This window comes from Aquarana catesbeiana, linkage group LG06, assembly GCF_042186555.1.
Source record: "Aquarana catesbeiana isolate 2022-GZ linkage group LG06, ASM4218655v1, whole genome shotgun sequence".
Taxonomy (NCBI): Eukaryota; Metazoa; Chordata; class Amphibia; order Anura; family Ranidae; genus Aquarana; species Aquarana catesbeiana.
In genome coordinates this window covers 48,129,915-48,144,206 of record NC_133329.1, presented here as the reverse complement: position 1 = coordinate 48,144,206, position 14,292 = coordinate 48,129,915, and the positions used below count along the sequence as shown (strand labels likewise).

General features: G+C 38.3%; 1 protein-coding gene across 4 annotated transcripts in view; it reads left to right on the top strand.

The window, feature by feature from the left end:
- LOC141148377 (uncharacterized) overlaps positions 1-3,580 on the top strand; it is a 185,921-nt gene extending 182,341 nt beyond the window's left edge. For all 4 annotated transcript variants that reach the window (XM_073635810.1, XM_073635812.1, XM_073635809.1 and 1 more), the window contains one exon: positions 2,141-3,580. The gene's annotated coding sequence lies outside the window, so the exon portion shown is untranslated. The remainder of the gene's footprint in view (positions 1-2,140) is intronic.
- Positions 3,581-14,292: the final 10,712 nt, after the last annotated feature.

Sequence of the window (14,292 nt, the reverse complement as noted above, 5' to 3'; positions counted from 1 at the left end):
GTCTCAGTGATGATAGTCACCAGGACAAATAAAGAGGAGGAATCTCACCAACAGGGACATAGGCTCTAACCCCTCACTATGGAAAGAGATGGTGTTTGTGCTTGATTCATGGGCCTGTCAGAGACCGCTCCATGAATCTGTCAATAAGATTGCAGGAGTTTCCATACTGCATGGCCAGGGATATTTGTAATAGAGTAGGAAAAACCTGATGGAGCACTGAGAGATTAGTTCCCTGTTAGGTTTGCTTTCCTTTTGATTGACAGTACACAGCAGTGAGAGGATCCATATCTGCTCTTTAGTCCAATAGTGGCTTTCGAATCTGTCCACTGCCATGCACTGTCAATGACTGGCAAGGGGGACCTGATGAGGAACTAGTCTCAAAGTTCCACATCAAGCTCCACCCATTGTCAATCACTGGCAAATCAGACCTAAAGGGGGACTATTCTCCCAGAGTTCCCCATACGTTCTGTCCTCTGTCAGTTTAGTGTGATGAATCATCATAGATTGCTAGGACAACCTTTATCCTAGTAACCAATGAAATAAATGTAAAACACATTCAAACATATTATCAAAGTTATGAACACACAACAATCCCCCCCCAAATGCCAACATTGAGTTATTGAGTCTTATTTACTGCCGGTTTGCTTATCTGTGAACTGGCAGTAATTATTTTGTAATCTGTCCCAACCATAAAGATAGATGCTAAAAGTGGTAGTAGTAGTATGAAGTACCCGATTCTGACATAGGTGACAGTACATGGTACTGGTGTAAGGTTTTAATTTCATAAATTAGGCACAGATCCAGTAGTGTATTTAGGTTTTGTACTGCACTAGGCCTGACTAAACTCGTGCACCCCCTAATTTAAGTATGACCCACCCCTTCCTATCAAGGCCACACCCTTTGCTGTTTAAGACCCACCCTGAAATTTTCGAGTGGGGACACTAGATCTGAGGGCCTGGGGGGGGCAATGGATTCCCTTAATTTGCATAGATTTCCTCTCAGTTCCTGTTTGGCTATGGGGCAGGAAGTGAAGAGAAATCTCTGCAATGGACAGGGATGGTAAAAAACAAACTGACAGGGGCTATAACCCTCCCTTATTCTATCCAAAATGGAAAAAAAAAAGTGTTGCCATTAGTTCTACTTTAAGCACAAATTTCTGATAATTTTATGGAGAGGACTAAGCAGTGCGGCCGCTTTATGGGGCACTAGACTAATTTGCCTCTCAGCCCAGTCCACCCCATAAGACTAGCGCTACTTGTTGGCCTAGGCCTGGATACAGCGTTGCACAGTCCATGCTAAAAGGGCCATACTGCCAAAAAAGTGACTTTACTGAATTCCCGATCGTTGTCACTCTACACCAAGAAGTGCCTGAACAAGGACCTGCATGGTGGCATTACAAATCATTATTAAATGAAAGCAAATACATTTTCTTCTATTATTAATCATTATTTAATTAAATACAAACTGTAATGGCTAATTGCACCTGTTACAGAAAAAAATAAAAATAAATGAACCATTGGTGCAAAAAAGCAAAAAATGTCCATTTATTATGTTTTTGCATTAAAGCCTGCAGGGTTTCACAACTGTAGTCAGGGTGCAATGCTTTGGCTTCTGCAGACTTTTCCTCCAGGGCAGATCCATGGCCAGTAATGGACCTTTGGTTATCGGGCTGGAGGAAGTATCACTGGACTACTGTATGAATGTAGAAAAGTTTCCACACGTGTGCTCCATTGAGAACTACAAGTTCCTCTGCTGTGGTAGTTATTTTTCATTCAGTGAATGAATGAGGTGGATGGTGGGTGGAGCAACACACAGCTGAACTAAATTCAGATAGGACAGGAGCTGATGGAGAGCAGAACCTCACAATTCTGTAAGAAGGGATGGTTTGAAGGTGGGGGCTGTGGACTTTCATGTTACACTCTAAATATGGATGTAGACGAAACATGGTCAGAAATGTGGACTTAGCTTTTAAAGCTTCTGTGAGATTTTAGTAATTGGGGTTCAAAAATTTAAAATGTATGTACTGCAGTTGTTGGAGTACTGCTTTTAATAAAACTTATATGTGTTTTTGATGCTTTAATGTTGGTAAACTGTTCTATGTATTCACAGTCTTAATCTAATTTTTTTTTTCTAATTTCAGGACATGACCTCTATATTCTTTATGGATAAAATCACCTTCTGTATTATAATCTCTGAAATATTTTGAATCATAACCTGAAAGGATATAAGATTATTTTAAAGAAATATTAGATGATTTTAATGAAATATGTAATGATTTTAAAGAAATAAACAATGATTTTAATGAAATATACATGATTTTAACCACTTCAGCCCTGGAAGATTTGACTGCCCAATGACCAGGCCATTTTTTGCAATTCGGCACTGCGTCGCTTTAACTGACAATTGCGCGGTCGTGCGACCTTAAACCCAAACAAAATTGACGTCCTTTTTTTCCCACAAATAGAGCTTTCTTTTGGTGGTATTTGATCATCTCTGCAGTTTTATTTTTTTGCGCTATAAACAAAAAAAGAGCGACAATTTTGAAAAAACTATATTGTGTACTTTTTGCTATAATAAATAAAAAAAAGCAAATGTTTTACTCAGTTTAGGCTGATATGTATTCTTCTACATATTTTTGGTAATAAAAATCACAATAAGCGTATATTGACTGGTTTGCGCAAAAGTTATAGCATCTACAAAATAGGGGATAGATTTATGGCATTTTTATTATTATTATTTTTTTTACTAGTAATGGCGACAATCTGCGATTTTTATTGTGACTGCGACATTATGGCGGACACATCGGACACTTTTGACACATTTTTGGGACCATTGGCATTTATACAGCGATCAGTGCTATAAAAACGAACTGATTACTGTGTAAATGTCACTGGCAGGGAAGGGGTTAAACACTAGGGGGCGATCAAGAGGTTAATTGTGTTCCCTGACTGTGTATTCTAACTGTAGGGGGAGGGGACTGACTATAGGAAATGACAGATCGTGGTTCCTAGCTATTAGGAACTCATGAACTCTCTCTCCTCACAGAACAGAACAGGGATTTGTGTGTTTACACACACACGTCCCTGTTTTGCCTCTTGTGCCTGCAATCGCCCGTGGCCGGCGGTCATCACAACCGCCGGTCACGAGCATCGGCACCCCTGCAGTGCAGCAGGCGCGCGCTCCTGCTATTCCGTTTACGGCCACCGACGTACAGCTACGACAGTTCACGGGTTCGTGCCGACCTGCCGCTGTATTATGACGGCGGCTGGTCGGCAAGTGGTTAAAGAATAAGTTCACTTCCTACAAAAAATAATAAATGCGCATCTTTTTACAGGTAAAAAAAAATGTGCATTTATTTTTTTGGTAGTAGAAGCCTGGAAAGCATTGCACCAGTGATCAGCAGATGCAACACTGGGAACATGTTACATGTTCTACCCTAAAGTTGAACTTATCTTTTAAAGAAATAATGAATAAGATGATGTCAATGAAATATAAGATGATTTTAAAGAAATATGCAATGATTTTTAATGAAATTTTAAGAAGATTTTAATGAAATATAAAATGATTTAAGGAAATATAAGATGATTTTAATGAAATACAAGATTATTTTAATAAAATGTATAATGATTTTATTGAAATATACAATGACTATACAATTATTATATACAATGAATTTAAATAAATATAAGATGATTTAATTAAATATATAATGATTTAAATGAAAATAAGATGATTTTAAAGAAATATGTAATAAATTTAAAGAAATATAACATTATTTTAATGAAATGTATAATGATTTTAATGAACTATATGACAATTTTAATGACATCTGCAAGGATTTTAATGAAATATAAATTGTTTTTTATTGAGACAAAATATGATTTTAATGCAATACTTGTCATTGATTTAAAATTGGTTTAACCGCTTCAGCCCCGGAAGATTTTACCCCCTTCCTCACCAGAGCACATTCTGCGATTCAACGCTGCATGGCTTTAACTGACAATTGCGCCGTCGTGAGACATTACACCCAAACAAAATCGACGTCCTTTTTTCCCCACAAATAGAGCTTTCTTTTGGTGGTATTTGATCACCTCTGCGGTTTTTATTTTTTGCGCTATAAACAAAAAAAGAGCGACAATTTTGAAAAAAAAGCAATATTTTTTACTTTTTGCTGTAATAAATATCCCCCAAAAAAATATAAAAAAAAAACATTTTTCCTCAGTTTAGGCCAATATTTATTCTTCTACATATTTTTGGTAAAAAAAAAATCGCAATAAGCGTATATTGATTGGTTTGCGCAAAAGTTATAGTGTGTACAAAATAGGGGATAGTTTTATGGCAGTTTTATTATTCAGTTTTTTTTATTAGTAATGGCGGCGATCTGCGGTTTTTATCATGACGACATTATGGCGGACACATCGGACACTTTTGACACTATTTTGGGATCATTGTCATTTATACAGCGATCAGTGCTATAAAAATGCACTGATTACTGTGTAAATGACAGGGAAGGGGATAAAAACTCGAGGGCGATGAAGGGCTTAAAAGTGTCCTGTACATCATATACCAGGCTGTACATTATACACCGGGCTCTGTACATCATATACCAGGCTGTACATTATACACAGGGCTCTGCACATCATATACCAGGCTGTACATTATACACCGGGCTCTGTACATTATTTACCAGGCTGTACATTATACACAGGGCTATGTGCATCGTATACCAGGCTGTACATTATACACAGGGCTATGTGCATCATATACCAGGCTCTGCATTATACACAGGGCGCTGAAGATCATATACCAGGCTGTACATTATACACAGGGCTCTGTACATCATATACCAGGCTGTACATTATACACAGGGCTCTGTACATCATATACCAGGCTCTACATTATAAAAAAAGTATAGTAATAAAGTAATAAAAGTAATAAAGTATAGTAATCCCATGGCATGGGCGTTGCTGCCAAATGCTGTCTTTTGAACTTAAGGCAGAGGCAGTACTGCTCAAAGGCATGAAATTCACCTGCTGCTTTCATTGGAAACACATCTCGAATAGGACCTCCTGTGTCTAGAAAAATGCAATGCTAAGCAGGTTCCAGTTTCCCTCTGGAACAGGGAAGCTGGAAGTAACCTCTTAACTTAAACAACAAATCTCCCATCCATATTGATACTACGGGCGGAAGCTGTTCGGCGCTTTGGAATGCGCCACAAAGCAGGTCAAAACCCTGCAAATGAAGCGCCTCGTCTGCAATCTTGTGATTGCATTGACAGGGCGCTTCCCATAGTGCACTGTGTCCACCGCCGAACACAGTGCACTTAGTTAAAGGACATTTTTTTCTATTTTTTTTTTAAATGGCCTTGGGGGGGTGGCGGTGCCCGTAAGCCCCCTAAGCTGGGTTTCACAAGCCCCCCACCCAAAGTGACTCCTGTCAAAGTATTTAATAGCTATATTAAATAAATGTGATAAGAGCAGGCATTCTTGTTCTAGCCTTTCATCAATTGAATTGGTGTTGAAAGATAATTCATATTATAAATTCTAACTGAAGGAGAGCAATTGATTTTTTTAATAAAATTGTTACCAGACAAGTCCGTAACTCAAAACAACAATTTAAAGATGTAGCACCCTCCTAGATAGGTGCTAGGTTAGGTAAATTTAGTAATGGTCCTCCTGTAATCAGTGGAGCTGCTTGTGATTACTTTAGTCTGTTCTGTGTCCCACTGGTTGCAGAATTGACTGCTTCCCTCTGTTTTCTGGATGGATCTGGAAATTAGTGGGTCAGGAGAGTCAGGTCAACACTTGAATATTTATTTAGCTCTAGCCAATCTGAGGGGGAAGTGCCCAGATGGTGGCTAGGAGGGAGAATAAATACCTTGAGACCAGGAGACCAGGAGCAGAGGCATCTTTTTCCCACAGGAGGAGAAGTCCACAGCCTGAAGAGCTGCTGCCCTTCTTGGCATCCCAGCTTCAGATCAGCAAGTGTTTCATTAGAGGTTCTGATTGTGGCAGAGCCACGGGGGCCTATGTTCCTGAAAACTCTATGAGTTTTTCATTAAGGATCGCTCGTCTCTCCTTCACTAAGGATTTTCCTGTGGAGATTGGGTGGCAGACAGTTCCAAGGACATTGCAAATAAAGGTTAGTGCTGGAATTTAGCGACTGGTAGTGGCTACTACTCTTTGAGCGTTGGTGTCAGTGTTTGCTTGTTTCATGACATTTCCTCTAAAGTTTTAGTGCTGGAAAATCCCCTGGCTACTACTAGAAGAACTATGTTAAGAAGTTTGAAATAGTGAAGAGAGTCCTTATATAATTATACTGTGCTACTGGAGTATCCCAATGCTTCCCTTCATCACTATCCAAGTTTATTCAGCAATAAATCTACAAAAGACAAACCCCTAGACTGCTTATTGAGCCAAAAAGTGACCATTTTTGCTGTGTACCTGGATGCTAGGGCATTCACTGGGGAAAGAATAGGCATGTGCATTTCGTTTAGTTCCGAATCGAAATTCGGACGAATTTTTCATTATTCGGAAATTCGGATGCATCCGAATTTCCGAATGACAAAAGTAAAGAATTTAAACGAATCCGAAAAAAAACGAACGAATTCGAATCGAATTCGAAAACATATTCGAATCAAATTCGAAAACATATTCGAATCGAATTCGAAAACATATTCGAATCGAATTCGAAAACATAATCAAATTAAAAAAAAATAGAAAACGTTTTTCTAAAAAAAACAATAAGGTAGAATATAAAATAATAAAGCAATAGAATATGTGTGTATATATATATATATATGTGTTTTTTTATGCTTTTCTTTTCTATTATTTTATATTCTATAATAGTATTTTCAATTCAAATTCATTCTATACGAAATTCGAATTTCGGAACATGGCTTCTGAAGTTTGAATTTCGTATAGAATGAATTCGAATTTGAATAGAAAAGATTAGAACAGAAAATAATAGAAAAGTATAGACTATAAAAACAATAGAACAGAATAGAAGAAAATATAATATATATATTATATTTTCTTCTATTCTGTTCTATTGTTTTTCTAGTCTATTCTTTTCTATTATTTTCTATTCTATTCTAATCTTTTACATTCAAATTTGATTTCGGTCTATATGAAATTCGAATTTTGGAAGATGATATATATATATATATATATATATATATATATATATAATTTTCTATTCTGTTTCATTGTTTTTCTATGCTATTCTTTTCTATTCTATTCTAAACTTTTCTATTCGAATTTGAATTCATTCTATACGAAATTCGATTTTCGGAAGATGGCTTCTGAAAGTGGAATTTCGTATAGAATGAATTCGAATTTGAATAGAAAAGATTAGAATAGAAAATAATAGACTAGACAAACAATAGAACAGAACAAAATATAATATATATAATTTATTCTATTCTGTTCTATTGTTTTTCTAGTCTTTTCTCTTCTACTCTATTTGAATTCATATTATAAGAAATTCAAATTTCGGAAGATGGTTTTTTATATGTATATATATATATATATATATATATATGTGTGTGTGTGTATATGTATAATATATATATATATGTATATGTATTATATATATATATATATATATGTATATGTATTATATATATATATATATATATATATATATATATATATATATATATATATATATATATATATATATATAAATAACCATCTTCCGAAATTTGAATTTCTTATAAAATGAATTTTCGAATTTGACAGTTTTTTCTAATGTGGTAGAAATTTTTCGAATTTGACAGTTTTTTTCGAATGTGGTAGAATTTTTTCGAATTTAATATTTTTTTCAAATGTAGTAACATTTTTTTTGAATTTGATAGTTTTTTTCGAATGTGGTAGAATTTTTTCGAATTTGACAGTTTTTTTCGAATGTGGTAGAATTTTTTCGAATTTGATAGTTTTTTTCGAATGTGGTAGAATTTTTTCGAATTTGACAGTTTTTTTCAAATGTGTTAGAATTTTTTCGAATTTGATAGTTTTTTTCGAATACGGTCGAATTTTTTCGAATGCTGTCAAATTTTTTCGAATTCGAATACGAAACGAAACGAATTCCGAAAACGAATGTAATGAATGCAACGAATTTAACTAAACGAATTAAGTTAAATAACGAATCGAAACGAAACTAAACTAAACAAATTTTTTCATCCTGCACATGTCTAGGAAAGAACCTTGGGATCTAAACAGTGGGCCCTTTAGGGGGTGAGCACTCCAAAGGCAATATTACCAAAGGCTTTTTCTTCATCTAAAGTCATAATCGTTTAGGAAGGGTTTTAGCATATTCCAGGTCAGATATAACTTTGTGAATGTTAGAAATAGCGAACCTCCCTTTAACAAACCCTGATTGAAAAGACTGTATAGGAGCTGGAAATCAGTCATATGCACAGCTTTAATTTTTGAGAGTATTTAAAATACATATTTCATAGTGAAATCGGTCTATATGATGTCTATATGATGCCAGGGTCTTTTTCCTTTTTAAGAAGGAGTTTTCTAAAAGTCTATGAATCAGAGTGCAGGTATGGTCCCCCTCCAACATAGTATCATATAGGGGAATAAGGATTAGGACAATATCTTCCCATATCATTTTAAAAAATTCAATGAGAAATTCATTTGATCCAGGGGATTTATTATTGACCATTCACTGTACTTAATCGTACTCTTGATTTCCTCTACTGTTATTTTGATATTTAATCTTCCCAGTTTAGAGGGATGAACAGTCGATAAAGGTAAGTTTGCCAAAAATTCTTCCCCAATTTTAAGATCTAACCTATCTCTTGCATATAAAGAGGAATGTTACTTTTCTGTAATATACATAATCTTTTTGGGGGAACTAGTATAGATACCTGCGTTCTTCAATTTAGATATAGGTACAAGTAGAATGCCCAATACCCTTACACAATCTGGCTAGCATCTTTCCAGCCTTATTGCTAAATCTCCTATATGCCGTATAAATCAAACTATCTTTTGTCAGAATCCCATTCATTTTTATTTTGTAATGTAATTACTTGATTTAATTTACTTTGGGCTTCTTCCTTTTTTTTGTATGCTTTCATATATGAGATAATTCTGCTTCTAATAAAAGCCTTTCCTACCTCCAAACTAAGATTAGGATTATGCTTATGAACTTCATTAGCTTTAACTGTATGCAAATGCACTACAGTATATTACAGTGTATACAATGGCCACCTCAGTTAGTGATCAAAATAGTTATTTTTGGCCAGCTTGGCCCAAACGATTAAAAGTTAAAGTAAACCTGGATTTCTTCCTTAGAACACAGTACAAAATATTGCAGCACCTACAGCATAGTTCATAGAAACAACATTGAGCCAACAGCCTAATATTTCCATCCGTATTATGTCAACTAAGCATCATACTATGAAGCACGTCCCTTTTTCTTTTGCCAGTCAGTAACAGAGACTGACGCAGTGTCCTATTGTCAGAGTATGGACATTATTTAGGTTTTTACTTCCTCAGATATCACTTTTTTCTATTATGATGTCCCTGGGCAGATCACTGATGCTGTAATTACTTCAATCTCCATCAAACCATTTTCAATAAAATGTCAAACAAATCTACAAAGTGGTGTGCAAAAATGGTGCAAAGTCTAATGTCATGATGTCAGGTTGAAGTAGTCAGCACAACCCCAAGAGACTGGTTATGGTACACAACATCCCCGTCCATGGGGGTCCGCAAGTAGGGGCGGGGGGGAAATGGCCACCCCCCGGAATCATCAAGATTGTGCTGAAGTGTTCACCACGCCCACCCGCGCCGCAGACTTTTTTCTAGCTCCACTACTCTGCTGGCTATCCTGACAATGACACTGACACTGTCCTCCGCTCAGCAGCTTGGCTGCTCTGCGCTCCTCAGTGATTGGCCGCCTGCCTAGTGTGTAGATCCATCCACTCAGTCAGCCTCTGTCCGCTCCTGGCACTGACACTGTCCTCTGCTCGGCCGTTCTGCGCTCTTCCTCAGTGATTGGCCGTCTGCCTGTGTGTGTAGTGTGTAAAGATCCGCCCACTCAAGTGCAGTCAGTGGCCGAGCCGCCCAGTGATATGCTGCAGTGCCAGTGCTTAGGCAACATAAGAACCTCGAGGAACCACAGGTAACAGCAGCCAGTTAGGAGGATTTTTATAAACTAGAGAATGTACATCTTTTTGTATTGCAATACATGTGTTATGGCCATATTTTGATCTTGATGAAAACAGCTATACAGTCTGTATAGCTGTTTTCATCAAGATCAAAATATGGCCATAACAGATGTATTGCAAAATAAAAAGATGTTCATTCCCTATGCTTGAAAGGTATAGGTGTTATACAAGACAAAAGAGATCATATTCAGCTCCATATTGTATTGGAATTTGCTCAGGCCAGGCGTGCGTACCAGTCCATATAAATATAGCCTGGAGAATGTACATCCTTTTTATATTGCAAATTTGCAATGTATTTGCAATGTATAGCAATACATGATCTGTTTTGACCATATTTTGATTATGATGAAAACAGCCTATACTTGAAATTTTTTTGTGGTTTTTAAAAAGACTGAATTGTTATTACAGCCCATTCTCCAGGTTTCCTCCTCAAGACTGAAAATGTTTCAGTACTCACTATAACAGGGGTCGGCAACCTGTCGATCTTAGTCCACCTGTTGCCCGCGAACGGGTTTCTGCGCCGCCGACTCCCGCCTTCAATGTGCCAGTCCTTGTCTCCCATCCCAGCCTCCTCTGTGGCTCCACCACCATCTATGTCCCGGTCTCTCTCTCGCCCTCCCGCCTCTATCCCCCTCCACCACTGTCATTAGTGAACAGCGGAGACCGGGGGGAAGCACAGCTCAGGACGGAGGGCGGGAAGAGGAGATGGCCAAACAAACTTTTTATGTTAAACCGCTGGTGATTGGTTCCTAGCACACAGGGTGGTTCTAAGCAACCAATCACCAGCTTGCTAATATGAAAAGTCACTCCCGCTCCCGCCCTCTGTCCAGAACTGTGCTGCCTCCCGGTCTCTGCTGTGGAAACAGGTAGGACACTGGGGGTAGGTTACTGCTATAGGGTAAAGGGGGGGCAGAAGACACCACTGTGTGTGTGGGGAGGGGTGATGTGAAGGGGGCAGAGGACATTGTTATGGGCAGGGTCACCCCCATAGCAGTGTCCTGTAGCACCCTTCATATCATCCCCCACCTTCCCCCTCCCCCAGATCCCTGCATTCTGAGCGTTACACACCCCTAAACCCTGCAATCTGAGCGCAACGCACTCCTGATCCCTGCATTCTGAGTACAACGCACTCCTGATACCTGCATTCTGAGCGCAATGCACTCCTGATGCCTGCATTCTGCGTGCAATGCACTCCTGATCCCTGCATTCTGAGCGCAATGCACTCCTGATCCCTGCATTCTGAGCGCAATGCAGTCCTGATCCCTGCATTCTGAGCGCAATGCAGTCCTGATCCCTGCATTCTGAGCGCAATGCACTCCTGATCCCTGCATTCTGAGTGCAATGCACTCCTGATCCCTGCATTCTGAGCGCAATGCACTCCTGATCCCTGCATTCTGAGCGCAATGTACTCCTGATCCCTGCAAACTGAGCACAATGCACTCCTGATCCCTGCATTCTGAGCGCAATGCACTCCTGATCCCTGCATTCTGAGCACAATGCAGTCCTGATCCCTGCATTATGAGCGCAATGCACTCCTGATACCTGCATTCTGAGCGCAATGCACTCCTGATACCTGCATTCTGAGCGCAATGCACTCCTGATCCCTGCATTCTGAGCGCAATGCACTCCTGATCCCTGCATTCTGAGTGCAATGCACTGCTGATCCCTGCATTCTGAGTGCAATGCACTCCTGATCCCTGCATTCTGAGCGCAACACACCCCTAAACCCTGCATTCTGAGCATAATGCACTCTTGATCCCTGCATTCTGAGCACAACGCACTCCTGAACCCTGCATTCTGAGTTTATATCTTGTGCTGTGGGTTTATATCTTGTCCTGTGGTTTTATAGCTGGTGGTGCCATCTTTCTAGTGCTCTGGATCTTTATCTTGTGCAGTGGATCTATATCTGGTGCAGTGAATTTATATCTGGTGCTGTGGGGTTATTTCAAGTGCTGTGGATCTGGTGCCGTGCTGTTATATCTATAGAGCTGGTGCTGTGGAAAGTCTTTTGGGTGCAATCTAGTGATGTAGCCAGGTAATGAGCAGAGTATTTAATGATCCCCATTTCTTTTTAGAAATGGATATCTGCAAATTTTTTTCAAAACGCAAATTGGATGATGTAGAATCTGATAAGGGAGCAACGCAGGAATCTAGACAAGGCAACCAAGAGGCAGAATCAAGCACAAGCAGTTCTGCAGGTCCAGCTCCAACAGACTGTAGCCATGTTGATGCTCCTGTTGATGCTCTTGTAAATGATATTGGATTGTATTTAAATTCATCAAAAAAACTAACAGATGATCTTAAATACAATCTGCTAATAAATACATATAACCAACCAGAAAATTATGACTTCAAGAAGGATTCAACCAGACCACGCTTTTTCTGTCAGGTGTGGATTAATCAATATTCACCTTGGCTTAGCTACTCTCCACAACTGAAAGGTGCGATTTGCAAGTATTGTACAGTTTTTCCACAGCCAGTTCATCGTGGGATACAAGGAGCATTCATAACTAGGCCTTTCACAAAATATAAAGATTTCCATGAAGGTGCACGGAACCATGTTTCAAAGTCTTGGCTTAAAAATGCACAAGTGGATGTAACACATTTTTTGGAGATCAGAAAGAAACCTGAAACAAGTATTGTTTGCCAAATAGACAGCGCTGTGAAAAGGCAAGTTGAAGAAAATCGGAAAAAGTTATTTCCAATTTTGCCTACTATCTTATTTTGTGGAACACATGACATTGCTTTACGTGGGAAACAAACCACAACTGGAAACGTACAAAGTCTGTACCAATTTCACATTGAAGCAGGAGATGTGATCCTAAAGAACCATCTTGGAAATGCACCAGTTAATGCACGTTATACATCAGTTCATGTTGAAAATGAATTGATTCGATTATGTGAAGAAATATTACGAGAAGATCTCGTATCCTTAGTCAACATGTCAAATGGGTTTTCAATCGTTGCTGATGAAAGTGCTGACATTTCTGGAAAAGAACAGATGTCACTTGGAGTACGTTTTGTAGACACAAGCAGCACCGTAGCTGTCATCAGAGAAGAATTCCTTGGAAACTTTAAAAGAAATAGATGCCATCTCAATTGCAAATATGATTATGGATACATGTTCTAAATTTGGATTAAACTTAGAAAAACTCTATGGCCAAGGATATGATGGATGCTCTACAATGGCAGGAAAAGAAGGTGGCGTTCAAGCCATAAAGAGAAAATATCCTAAAGCTGCTTTTGCTCACTGTGCTGCACATAAACTCAATTTGGTTGTTAATGACCTGAATGCTGTTCCTGATATACAGAATTCTATTGGCACAGTAAAAACCATCATTAAGTTTTTCCGTGAGAGTCCAAAAAGAAGATCTCTTATTCCTAATGTGCCATTGCTGAGTGAAACATGGTGGACAGCCAAATACAAAAGCATTCAAATTTTTAGCTCAAACTTTGAAGATATTTTTAATCAATTAAGCTTACTGGTCACTACAGCATCAGGAAAAACACGTCAGGATGCATATCAATTGCAATGTTCTTCAAGCACAGTGAGCTTCCTCTTTTGGTTGACCACCATTTCAAATTACTCATTAAGATTGGAATCAGTAAGCCAGGCTCTCCAAGTTGTTCAGCTTGATATCCTCAACGTGTGTAATCACGTGCAAGACCTTCTGACTGTGTTCCACGATTACAGAGAAAATGCACAAGAACAATTTAATTTTTTCAAATGTTCAAAAAATGGCAGAAAGATTGAAGATCGAACTTTGTGTTCCCAGACAGTGTGGCAGGCAAGTATTTTGTTCCAATTTTGGTTCCTATACTATGGCCAGTCTATCTATGTGCCATACATGGACTCAATCATTGCATCATTAGAAAGCCGATTTGGTAATGAAAACAAGAAATATTTCAGTCTGTTCTCACTTTACCCAAAACAAATGACAAAAATGACACTTGAGCAATACAAATGCCATATTGCAGACATCAAAGAAATTTACGGCATTGAAAACCTGGAAGCCGAAGCAGTCACATGGTTTCAGATCTGGTCAACGAAGGATGAGCAGCTTGACAATGGATTTCTGGATTTGCTAAATCACACAGATTTTTTTCCG